The sequence below is a fragment of the Betta splendens genome, chromosome 4 (genome assembly GCF_900634795.4).
Source record: "Betta splendens chromosome 4, fBetSpl5.4, whole genome shotgun sequence".
NCBI lineage: Eukaryota > Metazoa > Chordata > Actinopteri > Anabantiformes > Osphronemidae > Betta > Betta splendens.
Genome location: NC_040884.2, coordinates 4,502,159 through 4,521,441, shown reverse-complemented (window position 1 = coordinate 4,521,441; position 19,283 = coordinate 4,502,159). Strand labels below are relative to the sequence as shown.

General features: G+C 44.0%; 1 long non-coding RNA gene across 1 annotated transcript; it reads left to right on the top strand.

Annotated features, from left to right (window-relative positions):
- The first annotated feature begins 626 nt into the window (after positions 1-626).
- LOC129604060 (uncharacterized) lies at positions 627-14,573 on the top strand. The gene is made up of 3 exons (XR_008694623.1): positions 627-719; positions 1,105-1,183; positions 13,182-14,573. It is a non-coding gene; the product is annotated as an uncharacterized LOC129604060 (long non-coding RNA).
- The last annotated feature ends 4,710 nt before the right edge of the window (positions 14,574-19,283 follow it).

Below are 19,283 nucleotides of genomic sequence, written 5' to 3'. Positions count from 1 at the left end.
TGACTTAGCCAGCGTCTTCCATTGCCTTCAGCCAACGCGCACGTGCTCCCACTGCCGCGCAGCCGCCGCACGCTCGGAGGGAGACCCACACTGTCACTCCATCAGCAGCCGCGCAGCATTTAAATTTGAGAGCTATTCCTGAGAGACTGTTGAAGACGACAGATTGAGATGAGTGGCGAAGCCCTAGCGCTAGCATTAGCTCACTTATCTTATTAGTGGGGCAGCTCCAGCACACTTGATACCCCCCCGGCTACTGCTGCTGTTTGCCTCAGGGCTTCAAAGCCCAGTTTTGGCGTCCTGGAGGCTCCGCATGCTGCCGTGTCAATGCAGCCGGCTGCAGTTGCTGCACGTCTTCCTGTCACTCTATCCCTCCAATGACAAGTAAATGTAAACTATGTGATGAACAAGTTCCCATACAGTAAGCTGCAAATTAAAGAAAGGTATTCTTTAATTGGAATCACTATATTTATATATAGATATACTGTAGTTATTTCATTTATTTAATTGATGTGACATCACTGGTTACACAACTATGTTATGTTTAACAATTGCTAGATAATATCAATATAAACACCTGATTATAAAGTGAACCAGCTTCAACCTGCCACTCCTTTTTCAGAGCTAATCTCTCTGACAGTCAGCGGTTCCTGGTGACCCCAGCCTGGGTCACGAGCCTATTTCTGGTTCCAGCACATATTACAAGACTCCAAGTTTCTTGAGTAAGTGTTGCAGTTTCACAGCTTATTTCTGCAGACTGGGTGATAAAAGATTTACAACTTCGCTGAGGTTAAAAACCAGTTTCTGGACAGTTCTGGCAGAAAAAACACGTATAACGTATAACAATGACACATTTATTGCTGCACCTAACAATTATCTTCATTTCATTATTGCTTACTTTACTGTAGAGCCAAAATGTTAATTGAAACTTTTTGAAACTTTAAAAAAACAGAAACAACACAATTTAACAAAAAAAGATGACTCTTGTTTGCTCTTTTTTAATTGTATGGTAATATTTTAATTTAGTTCTGTTACAAAATATGTAGATAATGTGTAATGCACTTCGCTGTTTGGAGTCTAAGCTATTTGTCTCTCATTTGGTTACAGTCTACCTCACATGAGTGACTTGATTGACACCTGGGTTCTGTAGCGGTACTGACACCGTGTAAAGGAGTCTTGTGTTACTGTAAGTAGCAACACATAAGTCTAACCTTTAGCTGCTTGCTGAAAACTGAGCTGAGTTCCTTTGATGTTTTAAACCCTGTGCTTATGCATCAGGAACACGCACTCGCACATGCTGGTTCTGGTACTGGTTCATTCACATTAGCTTTAGCCTCTTTTTGGTTCTAAAGTAGCCCTGGAGCTGGTTTGGTTTGGAGAACGGCTGACAGTTGTTCAGGAACACAATTCAGGAAACAAAAAGCCAAGCATACCACTTTTCTGCATTTTGCAGACTTGTGTTAAATATACCACATTCTCACTCTTCATCTTTGCGGAGCTTCATAACTAACAGAAAACACTCTTCCTTTCTTCTTGATACTTTGGCTGAAAGTGGGAAGGATAGACAGCTGTCACACACACACACACACACACACACACACACACACACACACACACACACACACACACACACACACACACACACACACACACACTTAGACACTCTTCCCATCAGCACCCCTAGTGTAGAAAGTGCTTACCAAGGCTCTTTGCTATTCTAAAGGAGGCATGTGAACACACTGGGTGGGCAGACAGCCACTTCACTACTCACCTGCCTTTCTTCAACACACTCACTCTTTCTCACACTTTCGCGTCCCACCCCGGTGAGTCCCTCTCTCAGCCGCACAGACACTTGTCACCATAAAACAGGTTGTGTTGTCAGGCTGCCTGTCACCAGGCTTGTTCCTCTGTGCCATATATGAGCTCTCTCAGCTGTTCCTCGCAGTTGAACCACAATTAACCTCACACACATGCACGCTCATGCGCAGACATTTACACATAGTTTGCACGCCCCGCGTCGCTCCTTCCACTGCTGTTGCCCTTTCACTATCAGCTCACACACAGAAACCTAATCTGTGCACCAGGAGGGTCATTCACTCCATCAAGTGTCACTAAGTTAGTTTACTGCATTTAGTCTATACGTGTCGCACTATATGAATGCATGTCACTGCATACTCCAGACAAGGACTAGTGCAAAGAAAGAAGCATAAGCAAAACAAATGAATTTTAATCACTAACTCACACCATGCTCATATTTATTTTACTTATTGCCATCGCATTGTGTGCAGAACGAGTCCCCGGTGCCGGTGAGGGTTGTGTCGTTAAATGTGCGCTGATGAGCATATTTGTCAACACATGCAGTTTCTCACCGCTGTGAACAGCAACACTTGGTGGCACAGCCAGATTTCCATCTAACTAAGCACAATACAGTCGCAGAACGCATTAAAATCCCACCAACTCACTTCATCACCATTTCCAAAGTGATCTGATGGAGATATTACCTAAATGGCTGGCAAGCTGCGGGCTGCTAACTAAATGCTAATATGTGTCAGGGCTTGGGTGAGGATTTATGGCTCGCCATCTGCTCACCAGCATACAGTACAATGTTGGCTTGCAATGTTAGCTTTGATCAAGACCTCCCTGCTCATTCCTCCCAATCACTCATCTGAGTAGGAATTAGCGCCAGGTTCCTTCTTCTCTTAACCTAATCGTGTCCTCGGCTCCGTGGCACTCATTTGAATAGTAATTAATTTCCACTCTGGGCACTGAATATTTTTCTCTCCAGCACATGATAGCACAGTTAAAGATGCCTTGTTTTCAGGCTCGTGGCATAATAAAGAGGTTTGCAAATGAGCAGTCACTTACAGACTCGGCTCCTGCTTTTGTGCTTTGTTCTCATAACAGAGACAAACTTGTCCACAATGCATCTGGCTGCACAGTTTGTCTTTGAAAACGTTGTTGAAAATGTCATTTGGGGTGAGCTTGTCTCTGTACTTATTGCTCAAACACTGTGTGACATTTAATAGAAGCCACATAATGAACTAACCGCTTGCTAGTGATCTATATGGATCTGTGAGGGAAAATAGTGAACTTTGTGAAGAATTCCATCCAATCCATCTGTCCAAACAAGTTTATTCTAGCATTTGTCTTCCCAGAGAAACCTCCGGGCCCAGAGCGTGCCTAATGCCATTTGATGAAACAGTAAAGATCCTCCACGTCTCTCCCACAGTAAAAGGCTAATTGCTGTGCTGTAGTCAGATTTACGTCCTCCCTGTTCTCCTTTATGCGCCATGCATCTGTAAGCCCTCATGCTGCCAGTCTCCATAGGGGTGTATGTTATGATCCCGTGTCAGCGAAATCAATCCTTATCAATTTTAAAGTTCAGATTTTTATTTCATGGCTTTCCAGGGAGCGCCTCTCAAGCGAAAACGACTATTCCAGCCCTTTTTTTTCTGCCCCCACCTCTCATTCCATCTGCGTCCGTATTGATTGTCTGTGTGCGGCTCCCCTGCCGTTTTTTTTTTTGCCCTGTGGCAGCCCCTGGACTGTTGTCAGCAAGTGCCTGAAGACATAGCTAAGTTAAATAATGTTAACTAGAGCCAGTGATCTGTCTCAATGCAGCTTCCTGGAATTAACAAGCTCTGGTAATTGTCGTGTCTCCGCAGTGTCTGGGAAGAGACCAATAAAGGTCAAATATAGTGCTACTGATCATTACATTTTGGTTCGTAAAGAACAACTCAGTTGCATTCATGTTTATTTGAATTAATTTTGATTGATTGCATAGTTGTAGTTATACTGTAGTACGTGAAGCGAGAAATGATGCAGCTGAAGCGTAGCTTCAGTAAAGACTCACGATTTACTGAATGATTGATTAGATTTACTGTAATTTACTGAAAATGTTTGAAAGCTTTGATTTATTAATTATTAATTCTTGTGTGTCTTTTTTCGCCCTATATTGAATAAGCTACATTTACTTTGTGCATATTGTTTTGACCTGCTTCCAGTACAAAAGAAAGAAGGCTCCTGAAGTCTCAGCATTTACTGGCAGCCAGCAAAGTTTACCCCTTTGGTTTCTTTGACTCTTTTCCTTTTACAACTTGTGTCAGGTAAACACTGAAGTGCTGAAGATTAGGCGGAGGGGTTGTTGTCCACATTGTGTGTAAATCCCACAGCGTACGTGTTTGTATATGTGTGTGTGTACATTGCGAGGGATAGCTGTGAGGCCTCCAAACAGTAAACTAATGGTTCAGCGCTAACTGCCCACTAAGTGGGTGGGACAAGGATGGCCTGACCCCGCTGGCCTTCCCACCAGTCCCCTCTAACAGCTTTGGCCTTGGGGTCAGCTCAATTTCCCCACTGCTGAGTGGTCATTACGGAGCACAGCTTTGATAAATGCTCATGGCTGCTGCTGCTCCTGCTGGCGAGAGGCACAGCACACCTCGCAGACGCAGGAATCTCCACTGTGCAGTCACACAGCGAGAAACACGGGGGGAGACACTATGTGAAACACGGAGAGAAGCGAAGGCCCTTGATCGGAAGGATGAGTGGGAGAATGACATCCAACGGGAATAAGGTGACAGGATGATGACTGGTGACCAACCAAAACAGAACCCAGTTCCCAGTTTTAGATGGTTTCACACAACCCAATGTTGCCTAGCAACCGGATAATCTGACTCTGCTCACATTTTCACTGAGACATAGACAGTACAATGAGAAAGATAAAAGACAGTGATGGTAGAAAATGAAAACCAAATTCAGAGGAAGATTGTTACAGGCTGCCTGGTTTCTCGCTCCCACACATTTACTCTACTGAAGCCGTGTTGATAAAAAGAACTCTGAATACAATCATCCTGTATTTACCAAAGACCATAGCCTGACAATGCAGATCTGCTGTGCTGCTCTTTGGGCCTTTGTCCAGCATTCTCTGTATGGCTTCATCTCGTTCATGGTCGTTAATTACAAAGCCACATGCAATTTCCCACAAAATGGAAAAATCCTTTTAAGACTATATGTAAAGTGCTCAAACTGAGGAAATCTAAATTAGCTTTGTATCAAGACCCAGTGGTTGTTTCCCAACTATAAGCAAACGCATGAGTCATTCTGTTTTGAAGGACAAGTTTAAAAGCAGAATAAAACATTGTGGTGACTTTGTTTAATGTAGAAGGGGCCTTGCTCAGTCACACAGCCTTAAGTTGCTCCATAAGCTCCCAACAGTATATATAGACATAGGAAAAGCCAGGATGAGTATAATCAATGTATTGACTGCTGCAATGCTGCAAAAACTCTCACTTTTCAGGTGTTCAGGTGTTAATGTTTCTCAGTACTGAAAGACTGAGCATGAATTTGACAATGCACTTAAATCGTTAAAAAGTTGAATGTATTTATTTTGCAACAACTTTTTGTACATACTGCAACATACTGTTGCACATGGTTTTATTTTCTATATTATCTATAGACCTTACTTTGACTTTTGCACATTACTTTTTCACACATTACTTTTGCATTGTCTGTCCCATAGCACCGTGTTTGTGTCCAGGTCAAAATTAACACTATAAACTAGTCTCTATTAATACAAAACTCCTTATAAAGAGCACGACAGGTGTATGAATGAGTGCAACTGTGATACATGTATGTGTGTGTGCACAAGTGTGTGAATGTCTTAGAGATTGATGTGGTGCAGCGAGCTAAAGTAGTCTCACACCTCCCCAGCTGCTCTGTCTGAGGCAGAGGCCTGCTGGTTCACTTACTGTCTGTAACTGAGCAGGGCCATACATAAGAGCGACTACGGCGCTAAGCTTCCCCTCACATAAAACAAGCGGCTCCATAAAACATTCTCTATTCCTTGTCCAACATAGAAGTAATATTTAGCGTTCCTCAACATGCTGGATTTAATAATAATAATAATAATAATAATAATAATAATAATAATAATAACAACGATGATGAGGAGGATGATGATAATAATAAATCTTTCAGACATATGTGTAATTATAAGTCTGCTAAGCACTTCATCACCTGCTTCGTGTTACTGTTTAAGGAGGTGCATTCTTAATTTTAGAGTTTTGCCATGAGTAAATAAAAAACAGATGTTTGATGTTGCTAACACACTTTGTACAGTATACAGCAATAGTGTGTAAATTTACAGAGCCACTCGAACACAAGTTAGCAACTACACGCACTGTGAAAACAAACAGTCCTTGCCATCAAACTAAACCAAATGTACCTTAACACTAACACTGGAGGACTATCTTTCAACTCTGTGAGTTCAAAGACCTTGTGGCTGCTGAGTGGTATGTTTAGTACACATGTGACATCTTTCTGTTTTGTCATAAATGAATGGGATGCTTCGGTGTGTGCACTTTTCTTTCTTCATGTTCACCAACCCAGCGTGGGTCTTTCAGTTGTTTGTTTAATAGCTTTAACCAAAACGCTGCCTGAATCCTACTTGTGTTGCATCTGTTTGTCAGTGTGGATACTGTATGTCCTTGTGTGTTTCAGATACAACGTCTGTAATGGCAGAAGCAGTGAGCGAGGGAGGGGGGAGGGAGGAGGGAGGGAGTCGGGCGCCGCCGCAAAGGTAACAGATTGGCTGTGAAATATTGTGGAGTCTGCCAGTCGCGCCATGATGTATTGGGAATCACTCGCTCGCTAATTACCTTAAATTAACAGTAGAGTTGGGTGTGACAGTTCCTGTAACAGTTCTTTCTGCTGCCACAGATGAATGGGCTGGAGGAGTTGATGCTAGGACAGTGTTGACACTCAGATTCTCCTTCAAGCTCCGTCTGATCAGAGTCTCCCTCCCTCTCAGCGTCTGGGAGAGAAGAGCCATAAGATGGGCCAGTGAACACGTGATGAGGTTCACAGATTCCCGTGCCACCGGTTCTGCTGTGAGATTAGATGTTTGATGACATCTCTGTTTACTATTTCCATCTCCATTGATTCCACAGTCAGAGGAATTGGTCCGTAATCAGCTGCGGTCCATCATCCAATAACATTTTGACAACGCAGGTATTCTGGACAAGCCTGACTTCCCCGCAGTCTTCAGCTGTGTTGTGCAGCGTTTGTGTTTGGACGTTGCATCTGCGGACTTGACGTGGACCTACTGCATAGGGCCGTGTGGGTGTCCATTTAGCCTGTATGGGAACCAGGCAGAGGTTGTAACCCTCTCCCAGCGAACATGTTAACAAACACATAGATCACACGCGAACACACTGCATTATCTCGAGCCCCGGCCAAAGAGAGCTTGGGGAGGATTTGTGGGTCTGTGGAAAGGACCAAGAAAAATGTTTTCTGATAAATTATTCACAATCCCACAATCCCTTTTGGGCAGAGTGTAGCTCTGCGCTGCATGATGCATTACACCTTCACTGTCCGTGTCTCTCTCTTTCCACCAGTCTCACCCTCCTCCTTTTCTTTATCGCTCGCACGCTCTTTCAATGTGCCCTTTTCTCTGTCTCTATCTCTCCTTCACTTTTTGGTGTGTTGCGATGCTGGGCCTCCTCACCCCTCCACCCCCCGCCCCCAGAGAGAGGGCCCAGTTCTCAGGCAAGCTGTTGCTGATAATGGTGGCAATTAATAACATGTCATAATTCTGCAGAGAGAGAAGGTGTGTGAGCGTAAGGGAGGGAGGGAGGGAGAGAGAGAGAGAGAGAGAGAGAGAGAGAGAGAGAGAGAGAGAGAGAGAGAGAGAGAGAGAGAGAGAGAGAGAGAGAGAGAGAGAGAGAAGAGACAGAGAGAGAGCGAGAGAGAGAGAGAGAGAGAGAGAGAGAGACAGAGAGACAGAGAGACAGAGAGAGACAGAGAGAGACAGAGAGACAGAGAGAGACAGAGAGAGAGAGAGAGAGAGAGAGAGAAGCCAACGCCATTGTGTCTGTTTACATACGTGCACCTGGAAGTAGCCAGGTTCCTTACAAACAGGTTGAGGAAGCTGGTTGGAACCTGATTACTGGAGTGCTTATAACAAACTGATTGGGAGTGTGTTTCACTGAACACTGACTGGATGTGTGGGTGGAGGATGCATGTCCCGTGTGTGTTTAGTGTTTGTTTTAGGGCATAACTGTCAGAGAGAGAGGCCTTCTAGCAGCCGCGGAGCCTTGGTTCATCCTCTGCTCAGTGGACACAGGTGTTGTACAGACGAACGCACACATGCACACACGCACACGCAGGGCTTCAGAGCGTCGGTGCACTGCCAGGCCACAGGCCAAGTCACACTATACTGGCACATAGCTGAACATAGAGTGGGAGCTGAACAGAAGGCGTCGTTCCTGCTTCACCTCCAGAGGACTGAGTTTGCAGTGGCCTCACAATGCATCACACAAAACCAGCTTTGTGTGCGTTTAATAGTATCCATCTGGTTAATATCTGTATAGACTAACCTGCAGTTACAACCAAAATATAGTCACAATTCCACCCAAATGTTAATAAGTACAATTTGATATTGGTTTCAAACATGAGCCAAACACAACACAACACTGAGGGTTGTCTCTATATGTTGTTGCTCTACGTACACGCAGCCATTGGGTCCCGCTGTCCAGGTGCAAGGCGTGTGCAGACACTGCACGTCTGTTGTACTGCCTTCGCCTCCGTGCAAACTGCAGCAGACAGGTGTGACTCTGAAAGGCCTTCTTTGCTTACATACTCAATTATGACCATCTAAAGCACGGGCTGTTCAGGTTGTGTGCCTCATTCACCTCACCATCATTTCATTGTACATTGTTTACTATATATTTATGTCAATCACACATGGATTAATCACAGTTATGGCTTTGATTGTCCTCTGAGGCCTCTGCAACAGTGAATGTCTTTGTTGTTGTGGCCTGGGAATCCGTCTTCCTGGAAAGCCTTCACCTGAATACATATATTCCTGATATCTAGCTGTTAAAATGAGTGAATCCATGTTTTTGTTGTATGACCAAGTGTATTTGTGTTACCAACATTTTATTTTGAGTCCCACCAACCACTTGTTCACTGACGCTTCCACAACCTTCCACATATTTAGGTGTCACAGGTTGTATTGACAGTGCACCTGTCGGTCGGGCGGTGCTCCACTCCTGAGGTGTCTTCATGAAGTCCACTTTCGCTCAAGTGCTTTCCCACCTTCTTCTTCCAGGTCCTGTGTGTGAGGTGGGTACTTATGGAAAGAACGCCCCTCCTCTGGGTCCAAATATAGTACAGCCCCTTCATCCCGCTTCACTGCTCAGGCATTGATTTAGTTCCCTACCTGTATCACTGCTACAGAGGTGCCTCCACACCCTGGCTGTCCCATCCCCAAACAGGCAAAGTTTACAAACCTCGGGCAATTTGTACACTCCTATTAGTGGCCATGGGAGGTGCATTAGTAACTGTCAATGCGCCCTGCCCGATGCACTGCTCTCATTTGACCCAATTCATTCCAGTGGGTGTGTCCCAGTGGCAGTGATATATACCTCCTGTGATTTTACTGATGTATAATCACTCAGTGCTCTCACAACTCACAGTTATCTTTACCTCAATAGGCTGAGGAAACAATGAAAGTGCCATACATAAGCTTTCCACGCGGCTGGGGCAGGAGGTGCTTGTTATAGTTATAGGAGCAACTGGGCGCCCGTGCGAGCATCTAGCAGTGGAGTCAGTTGAGGAAGGTTGTGGAGCTGCTGGTAACTGGTAGGAAAATCATCTGCCCGGCAGCTTCCTATCACGTCACTGCTGATGGTCGTGAAGTCTGATTTATGTCTCCCTGGGTCGTGGGTGTGGCGATTGGATCTAGATGAGCTTATCTGCTGCGGGTGCAACAGACTTCCCCACCTGTGCCTCGGGGATGATGGTCTTTAGACATAAGGCAGGAGTTTCTTAGAAATAATAATAGACAGAATGAGCATCTGTATCTGCATCTGTAGCAGAGAGTGCTTAAGCAAGGTGTGACTGTTATTTGAAGATAATCTTTTCATTCATCCAACTTTTGTCAGGGTCAAGCAAGGAAAGGCTTTATGAACTTTGCAAGGTTACTTTTTTAACAAGGGACAGTTAATAAATTCTTGACACTGATTTGTGTGTCTGTCCTTTCACAGAAAATAATTCTGGGCTTCAGCGCGTCTTTATTGTGATACTTATTAGCTGAATTTATTCAGTCCTGTGCTGTGTGTTGTCACACCTTACCATAGACATCTTGATGGAGGAGGCAGTTTGAGCCATAGCTGTCCCAGTGATTGTCCCTGGCTGGAATTACGCTTCACCACAGATGTGGAAGCTCCGGGATAAATGTTCACCACGGCGCATCTCCCAATGGAGCCCCACACGAGTAAATGCTGCCTCCCCCGTGTGCCTGAAACGCTCCTCCCGTTCCTTTTGCTGCGTGTTTGTTATTCTTATGGCATGCTGGACAGCACCCGGTGTGAGTAATGCATGAGATTCATTTTAGTGGCCTTCTGACCCCAATGCAAAACCACAACCTCTGCCCCAGCGAGCCGTTTCATCCCAGACCCTTCATCTGTGCTGTCTCTCTATTGCTCTGCATAGCATAGCATAAATCAAACCATACAGTACCTGCCCCCCCCCCCCGGATTCGGACCCCATCTGCTCGCCTGCTAACATTGTATTCATAGATTTAGTGGCAATGTAAATAGATAAACACAAGCAACATCTATCAGTGCAACTCAGAGAGAGGGTCTGTAATCAGAGTGCCGGACCTGCAGCCGCGAGGGCTATCTCCATTTACCTTGGGATAAATCCATCGGTGTGACCAGCACGGGCGCCTGACAAATCACCACAGTCAGGCCATGGGGCTGCTGGGCTTTATTGGCCCGGCCTCTATGTGGTCTTCCCCTTCAGCGGAAAGGATGGGTCTTGTCAAGCACAGCCAGATTAAAAAGCATACTCTGAAAGAAATGATTTGTTGTTAAAGAATGCCTCATTGTGAATCTTTAGGCGGAGAAACAAGCGTGTGCGACAGGGTGAAGGGTGGGCTGTGAGTGTGCTTAAGATGCTTTCATTCACCTGCTTGCTGCTTGATGATTATAGGGATTCTGAGCGGAATGGGCATGGCTGGTTGGCTTATGGGGGTCAGTGGTGGGAGTGAGGGGCTTGACTGATTTGAAATTCTATTAGAGGGCTTCTAGCTTTGTGGAAAACGGTCAAACAGACAGTGTTGTAGATACCAACAGAATATATGATGCGTTGCCTCAGACGGGACATGGTATTTATGCGGTAATGGAAAACCTAACACCTTTCTGGCATTTTAGGGTATTTTACGCATTTGTGAGCATTTGAAAAAGAAAGGATGACCAACAACATGGTGGATTATATGTTGATAGACAATAGTCATAATAAAGATAATTATTTCACTCTATTAGGTGACATTCATTACTTGTAACACCTACAGGTAAATGGAATGCAGCTGTCACGGTTTCAAGACTCGTAAGTAGCCGTAGCTTGTTTTCGAAGGCTACTTGTACAGACGACGAGGGAATTTGTGAAATATACGAGCTCCCTGTGTACTGACAGCATGGTTAAGAACAGAGCCAGGGCTGAGAGAAAATAAACATTATTTCTCTGTGGTTTACCTGACGTTTGACTTTGAGGCCTGAGATTTAGTGACACTTTTGCGCCAAACACTCTGTAGACGCGCGGCAGTAAATTATTTGAAGGTTGGGCGTATGCACAATGTTGCTGACAGAAGATATTAGGCAATGTGTGTGTGTGTGTGTGTGTGTGTGTGTGTGTGTGTGTGTGTGTGTGTGTGTGTGTGTGTGTGTGTGTGTGTGAGTGAGACACAAAGACACAGAGAGCAGGGGGGAGACCATGTGAGTGTTATATTGCCTGTTGTAGCCATTTCACACCTCAACGGTGCCCTATTGAAACTCCTCCAATGGACAGAATGCCCATTAAATACATTTCATTTGTGTTTGCATCATTTCATTGAGTTAATCCTAAATATTTATTAGAAGTAAGCAGTAAAAAATCTGTTCATTGGAAAGCTATCCAGCAAGTTTGACGCTGGGGAAAGGGAAAGAACGAGCCTGTTTTTCCACAATGAGCTGCACCATCTGTGCTGTGTGAAACCACACAGAAAAAGTGCTCTCTAGCCTTAAAACAACTGTAACAGCTCCCTTTGCATCATGGCAGTAAACACAGTGGATTAGTTTTCTGAGTTTGGCTGTTTTTTTGAGATCCAAATGAAACAATTATCACCAATATAAATAAGACAGAGACTCTAGAAGCAACTGTGCAAACCTAAAAATATTCGGCCCTGACATCCTTTCGAAACTGGACAAACATTTGACCATCAAATTGAACTGTTTGCAGGTGAAATTCACAGTTAGGAGCGAGAGCAGTGATGAGAAGAAGAGAAACTATTTGTCATTGCTGGGATACTCTGGGGTCCAGAGAGCACGGCCTTTTATTACCATCTGAGGCATAGTCATACTCACATACATGTACCGTCTCCGCTCAACCTCACATACCTCCACACGCTGAGATAACACAGCTGGAGGAAAGGCCAGAGGTGAGAGTTCCACAGCAGCACAAGTGAACTTAGAGCATCTAAGACATCTTAGCACTGAGCTACTGGATATGTAACAGTCCAATAGAATATCTTCTCAATGAGAACATGACAATTTGATGATGCCAAAGATGATAGTTTCAAACGTTATTACAGTATTCATGTCCTCCAATGACATCACAAGGAAATGATGATGATTCTCATTATCCAGGTAATGTAGTCTTGGAGCTCAGTGCAAAGCAACAAGCACAACCACAACTGTAGCTCTACATGTACTAGATGCTACAGACCATAAACTAAACTAAACTAAACTAAACTAAACTAAACTAAACTAAACTAAACTAAACTAAACTAAACTATAATTTAATGGTGTATAAAGAGTAGGACTGGGTTGGTTTGGGGCAGGTTCAAGATCTCAGCTGTGCACAAATAGAGCCGTGCTTTGCTGCTAGATTTAATTTGGTGCAATATGAATTTTGCTTTTATTCAATACTACAAAATTTAGTATTCACATTTTTGTTGTAAAACAATTAAATTGCGTTTTATGTTTTGTGCCCTTTAAATTTGAAGCTAAGTGAAGACAATTTAGGGTAAATGAATGAATGACACTGTTTGACACAAATTAATTTAATAGGTGGTGTGTTTAGGCTAAATGAAAGGAAGCTGATCAACACAAGGCTGATGTGGTTTATTTTTCCTTTATTCCCAGCATGTTTCCACTCTGTTCCAGTGACCTCAGGATGGACAGCGGTGCCAACGTGAAAACGTTTTGCGGAGCATGATTGAAATTTGCTTTATTGCCTTATACTGTATGCAATCCCCATTTTGTGGCCAATGCAGTTTATTGTTTGGCTCAGCTGCGTTAAGCTGTGTGGGAGATTACCTCTACAAAAGTAGAGGAAAGCGCTAGAAATGGTGGCGAGGAAGGATGAGATGCAGTGGCAGACGATGCTCTGGGACTATTACCCTCACACCGTCTCTGCTTTTACACTGTGTTTGTGCTTTCACTTTGTTTCTACTTCTCTGCTCAACATTAGTCCAGCTCCATTCAATGCAGATCAGTAAGTCACATAGGATTTCTATGCTTTGTCGATTTCATTCTGATGTGATTATCTCCATTTGTCAATACAGTCGACTGTTAACAATCTAAAAATCTGTTTTAGAAAAAAAAAAGTTTTTTGACAATGGTCAAATAGATATAGAAGTGCTTTTAGGTACTGATGTTGTTGAACAGTAATGTGTTCAAAAGTAAACAAAACAATCAGCTGACATTTGTTAAAAATAGTATTCAAAAACATTTGTATAAAGATATTGTATCACTAAGTTATGGTGTATAACATCCATACCTACAAGATTAAACCCACGCAGCCTTCAGCGCATCTCTAACATCACATGAAAAAGCAGTCTGACACTTCCCTCTCGTCCTGTCACACTTACCTTGGGCTTATTAGCCTATAAAATCATCATATTTGGTCCCTCTGTATTTGTTTGATTACATTTTCCTCCATGCCACTGAGAATATGTGAGATGTTATGTTACACCCTATTGATTACCGGTGTTAATTAAAATTTTAATTAAAGTTTTTTATGGTCTGTGTTTCACTTGTGATAATACTAGGGGGAGAGGAGAGACCCCTCCTTCATAAATCTTATCTTTATTTGCAACGGCAGGCCATCAACAAATACAACTGTGTACATAAAATTTTACTAACATTGATTTTGAAAATATTAATATTACTTTAAACATTGGAGATGTATTATTCAATTTAGAACCGCAAAGCATAAAATCCTGGTGCTATAACTCAGTTAATGAACAGGAAAAGTCCATTACAAACCTATCAGTAGACGCATCATCTGATCCACATAAGCGGCTGTGATAGAAGCAGAATCATTTACTTTGAGCTGCACAGAAGACTCCTTTAATGACGGCAGGCGATGTGTTGTGAAAGCAGGATGAGCTCAGATGAATTGCTGGTTTTTCCCTGTGTCTTTGGCGTGCAGAGGACATTAGGAAAACCATCTGAGTTTCATTTCTGCCTTGTGTATCTGTCATGTAGATCGCCACGTATCATTTAATGGCTATCATTTAACATGAAAAACACCCGGAGTCAGTTAACGTAAGCTAATGTACAAGGTTTAAGTGCGGCGGGGAAATCGATGCTCCTCTCGTTCTTTAAATACTCGCCTTTAGTTCTCTACTGGGGCTAATTCTGACAGTGTAATTGGTTGATATGATGAATGAATAAACATTTACCGCATCCAATTTGTTCGACAAACTGTTTCTTCAGATTCTGATGCAACCATGTTTCCTTCCTCTCTTATTAGCTATCACAAGACTAATTGTGTTTATTGAATGCGCGGGGCAAAAAAAGAGCGGAAGTGTGTTTACTTTATGGGGAAAGAAATTAAATAACATGAAAGTGGGGGGAACAAAAGGAATGTGCTGACGGGGACACGTAATTGAGTGAGTGTTAAACGCGAGGCGCAGACAGACACGGCTCTGTCCGGGCGCATCTGTACCCAGCAGTGTGTGTTAATTAGAGGAATGTGAGGTTTAAATGAAGCTCTGAGTAGCGTGGAGCAGTAATGAACAGAGATTGGCCTGGCACTGGGTAATATGCTGGAGGCCTTATGGTATTTATGACCCAGGGGGTCTTAAATCCCTGACACCCTGTTACACTCACACAGAACCTATATCTTATATAAAGCTTATATTATTAATAATCTGTTTTATTAACCTTCTTTATCTCCCTTTAAGCCTAAATTAGAAACTTAGATTTGAACAAATGTGTCGTCCACATTGTCATCCATGTCCAACCGGTAACATGAATAATCAGAATATAATCATGGAAAACGGAAGCCAAATATATTCAATTTGGTGTGAGAAGTCCAAATGGTTTTACGTTCATTTCATGTTTGCAAATTGACTGTCAAGCCGAACAACATCCTGTTTCTGCAAGATGTGTTGAGCTAAGACTGCTCCAGCACCCACTCTGCTCCTCAGGTTATTAAGACTGATGATTTTGCAGCGTCTCCCCCTCTCAGATTTACCCCCCACCCTCTCACCGTGCTGCTCTCTTCCAGCTCAGGCCGTGAAAAGAGCCGTCCCGTTGGGAACGTCTTCCCAGAGGGACAGCACCACGAGGGCATCATTGTCCCCCTGCCACCCTCCCTCCCACACAACCCTGACTGATGTGTCCCGGCATTGTTTTCCAGGAGGATCATTGGGATCATTGAGTGGCATGTTGTTTTAAGGGCTAAACTCCAACTGAATGGCTCCATTGTGTGAGCCGTTCTGCCCTCGGCTGCTAACAGCCCAGGGGCAGAGCTAAACAAGATGGACTCATTTACAGGGTCTATGAGGAGCTCAGTGGTGTTGGGCCAAAATGATGCCCTGGGTTACTCAATGACAGAACATCTTCAGTTTAAAGTTCCCCCCTTTCCATGAGGCCCCAAGGCCTGTTCTCAAAGAGATAGCTTTTCCTTTTCCCTCCTTTCAAGCGATAATATTCTTAAAATGATTTTATTGTTTGTTTATTTTAGTGAAAGCTGGTGTTAATTTACTGCATTTCCCAGTGATCCCGTCAGTAACAGCGTTGGGCCGTTAAACAAACAGGGACGCGTAGTTCTGCTTTGACCGATGAACCAGCCACACACCTCTCATCAGGGCTGAATTAGAAATACGCTTCCAGCCTTTTTCCATTGTGTAGTGACACTAAAGTCCGACAGTCAACTTCAACCCGTGGAAATTCACTTCGCCTCACGGTCTGAGTGGCACAAATTCGATGCAACACACACCCACTCATCCCACAGTCACACAAACCCTCACACACAATCACTCACAAGCACAGTGCGCACACGCGCTCGTACGTAGGGACTCACCATAAATACTCGCCCGCACGCATACACTTTACATGAACTGCGTCTGATCAGCAATTCTTTTAGAGGTGAGTATTGACAGCTTTTGTTATTCATAGCATATTCGAGCTATTATATTTTCTCCTCTGCTGCCATAATGTTGTCAGTGTTGCGGAACACATTGGTGGCTATCATTCGCCAGCTCTTTTTAAAAAACGTTTTCAGGCGTAACATTATTACCCATGAGCCATAAGGAGCCTATTCAATGACCAAACAGGGCTGGTTGTTCCTTTTATGGCCTCCACGCTCTCCGTGAGCGCCAGGGTTCAAAAGGGCACGGCCTCCATGCCCTCTTATCGCACAGACACCGTCTTTTTATACCTCCTTTAATCGAAACACGCTGTACTACATCACAGCCATGCTTTGGGCAAATTAAGGTCACTATATTGATTTCATATTTGTCATTATACGCCAGGCACTCGTATTCTCACAAATCGTCCTGTTTGCCTCGTCCCTGCAGACATGTATCCCCTGTCCTACACTTTATCATTCTTCATAGAGTCGTATTTGTGCAGGAAGTGCATTGGATCCCACTTTGTTTGGGTGTTGCATGGCTTCCTTGCCTTGTGCTGCAGTCACTTTTCAAGGCTTTGTCCTTCCCAGGAGTCACTTAGCGCTATAAAGGAATCCAGTCGCACAAGTGCTTTAAACATAGATTTGTTGTCTGGCATTTGTCAAAGGTCAACAGCAAACAAGCCCTTCGGTGGCCATTTACCTCTCCCGCCCAACAAGTTCTTTTTTCTGCAGCAATTTGTGATTAGAAAATATGTCCGCCTGCTCGCAGCTACTCAGCTCCACTCAGAAACAGGTGATTCATAGCAGGGCTAAAGGTCGCGTCAAGTGGCATGTTAGTATTTCACCTAAGCTTTGATTAAAGATTTTGGAAAAGATGGGGAAACGACTTAATATCGTTGTGGTCCTCCCTCTTCTACCGCTGTGCCCAGGGTTCTATATTTCCTGCAGAAATCGATAGGGTGGGAACTGAAGAAACTGTTGCTGTGCTCTCTGCTGGCGCACCACTCACTCATTTATCCTCAGCCTCTCTAATGGATCACGGGAACTCGCAGGTGCACACGAAAACCGACAAAGCTCCCTTTTACCATTCTGCCTCTGTCACTTGGCTGCTAAAATAATAACGCATCTGATAAAAAGTGGGTTAACATAAAGTAATCTTTTATCAGATAGGCATTTCAGTGCAGGCCTAATTGCGTTGCCAAATAATGAAGCTCACATTTTTTAAATTATACCAATAATCCTCCACTCCAGTGTCTGCTACAATTTATTGTCTTACATTCAGGCTAAACTCATACAGTCTTTATTTCTGGTTTATAAAATCTTCATGTGGTGCTTGAAATTCAGAAAGACTAGCTCTTAGGTGAAAGCTGCACTATATTGTGCCTGTAATTACTTTATTGTATCTATGCAGAACTGAAAGCTGCTTGTTTTCATACAGGATTCATGACAGCAAAAGAACCTGGAGTCACTAAATCCTCCCTGTTTCATGACTATCAGCAAATCATGGCACGGTTCCCTTCCTCCAAAAGCCACGTTAGGATATTTGAGCTTCTTAGTTTGTCCGCAGCGACTGCGTCCTTTCAGCTCCAGAGAAGTGCGCTCACCTTCAGACGGCTGTAGTCACTTGATGTATTTGGCCGTTTAGAGATCTCGTGTAATGGCACCAATAAGGAGGCACTTAAAGGTCCTTAGGAGCAGCTGCCTGTCAGCGCAGACGCCAACATACACTCAGAACAAGTAGCTCACAATCACGTTTCCAATTGCTCTCATTTGGTGGGGTACTGTACCACGTCTCGCACATTAGCTCATTTTGACAGCCGCATGTACACATGAATGTGAATGACTAAATTATGCTGCACGCTCACTGTACATCGCACACGTGCGCAGTCTCACATTTATCAGGTTGCGCTCCGCGTGCAAACGTGCAGCCCGAGGCCTGGGTAGCGGGAACAGAACCGCGGCCCTCTCAGGGGTAATAGAGCGGTGGAGTGGGGGGTGGGGGGCATTTCTTCCTGCCTTGCTCTCCCTGCCGCTGCTGCCAATACAGTCGAGTGTGGCGCGGCGCTGAAAACGCTTGTGTTACAGAACAATTTGTTAGGCCCTTGTTGATTAGCTGTAATATGAACGTAACTGTACGCACACTCTGGGGAGCAGGGCGCCCGCCACAATTACCACTGACCCCAGCATAATGGGAAACAAATTTGTGGGAATATTGCAGGCCATTCATCTCTATTTACACGTGGTAATGAGGTGGAGTGTTGAGAACTGCAGCGTAGTGTGGAGCGAGGCTCGGCTGGGTTATCAGGCAGGCGAGGGAAGACCGTGGGAGGAAACTGGAGGGCAAGGTGGTAAACGCATGGTGAGACACAGAGAGAGACAGGCTGGCAAGAAGGAAACATAGGGCAGATGCAGTCAAGGCGAAGGCAAACCCAGAGCTGATGGTGGTTTAAGTAACCCTGGCATGCACAAAAGGGTTTCATATTGAATATTTAATATTGAACCTTTGTCTAAAAGGTTTAAATAATATTTCTGTTATTTATTGAAATAAATCGCATTTAGCATAAATTTGCAAAAGCTACAAAGCCCCAAAGAATGAAATCCTCCTCGCAAATATGTCCCTATAAATACACATCCTCCTCTGTCTGCACGCCCCACTGCTTTCTGAATAAGCGTCACTAAAGCAGCATTCAGCGAGACATGTTTCTGTCAAAGATGCTAAACCGTGCAAGTCGGATCTCAGGTTCTCTGCATGAGTCCCCCTAAATGAGATATCCATGGGGATAATAGGACGGCCCGCTTGCAAGCTAGCGCTCTGTGTGGCTCTTTTCATGCCAATTACACTCTGTGATATAGTCACAGTAGATGCTCTGCCAACTCTG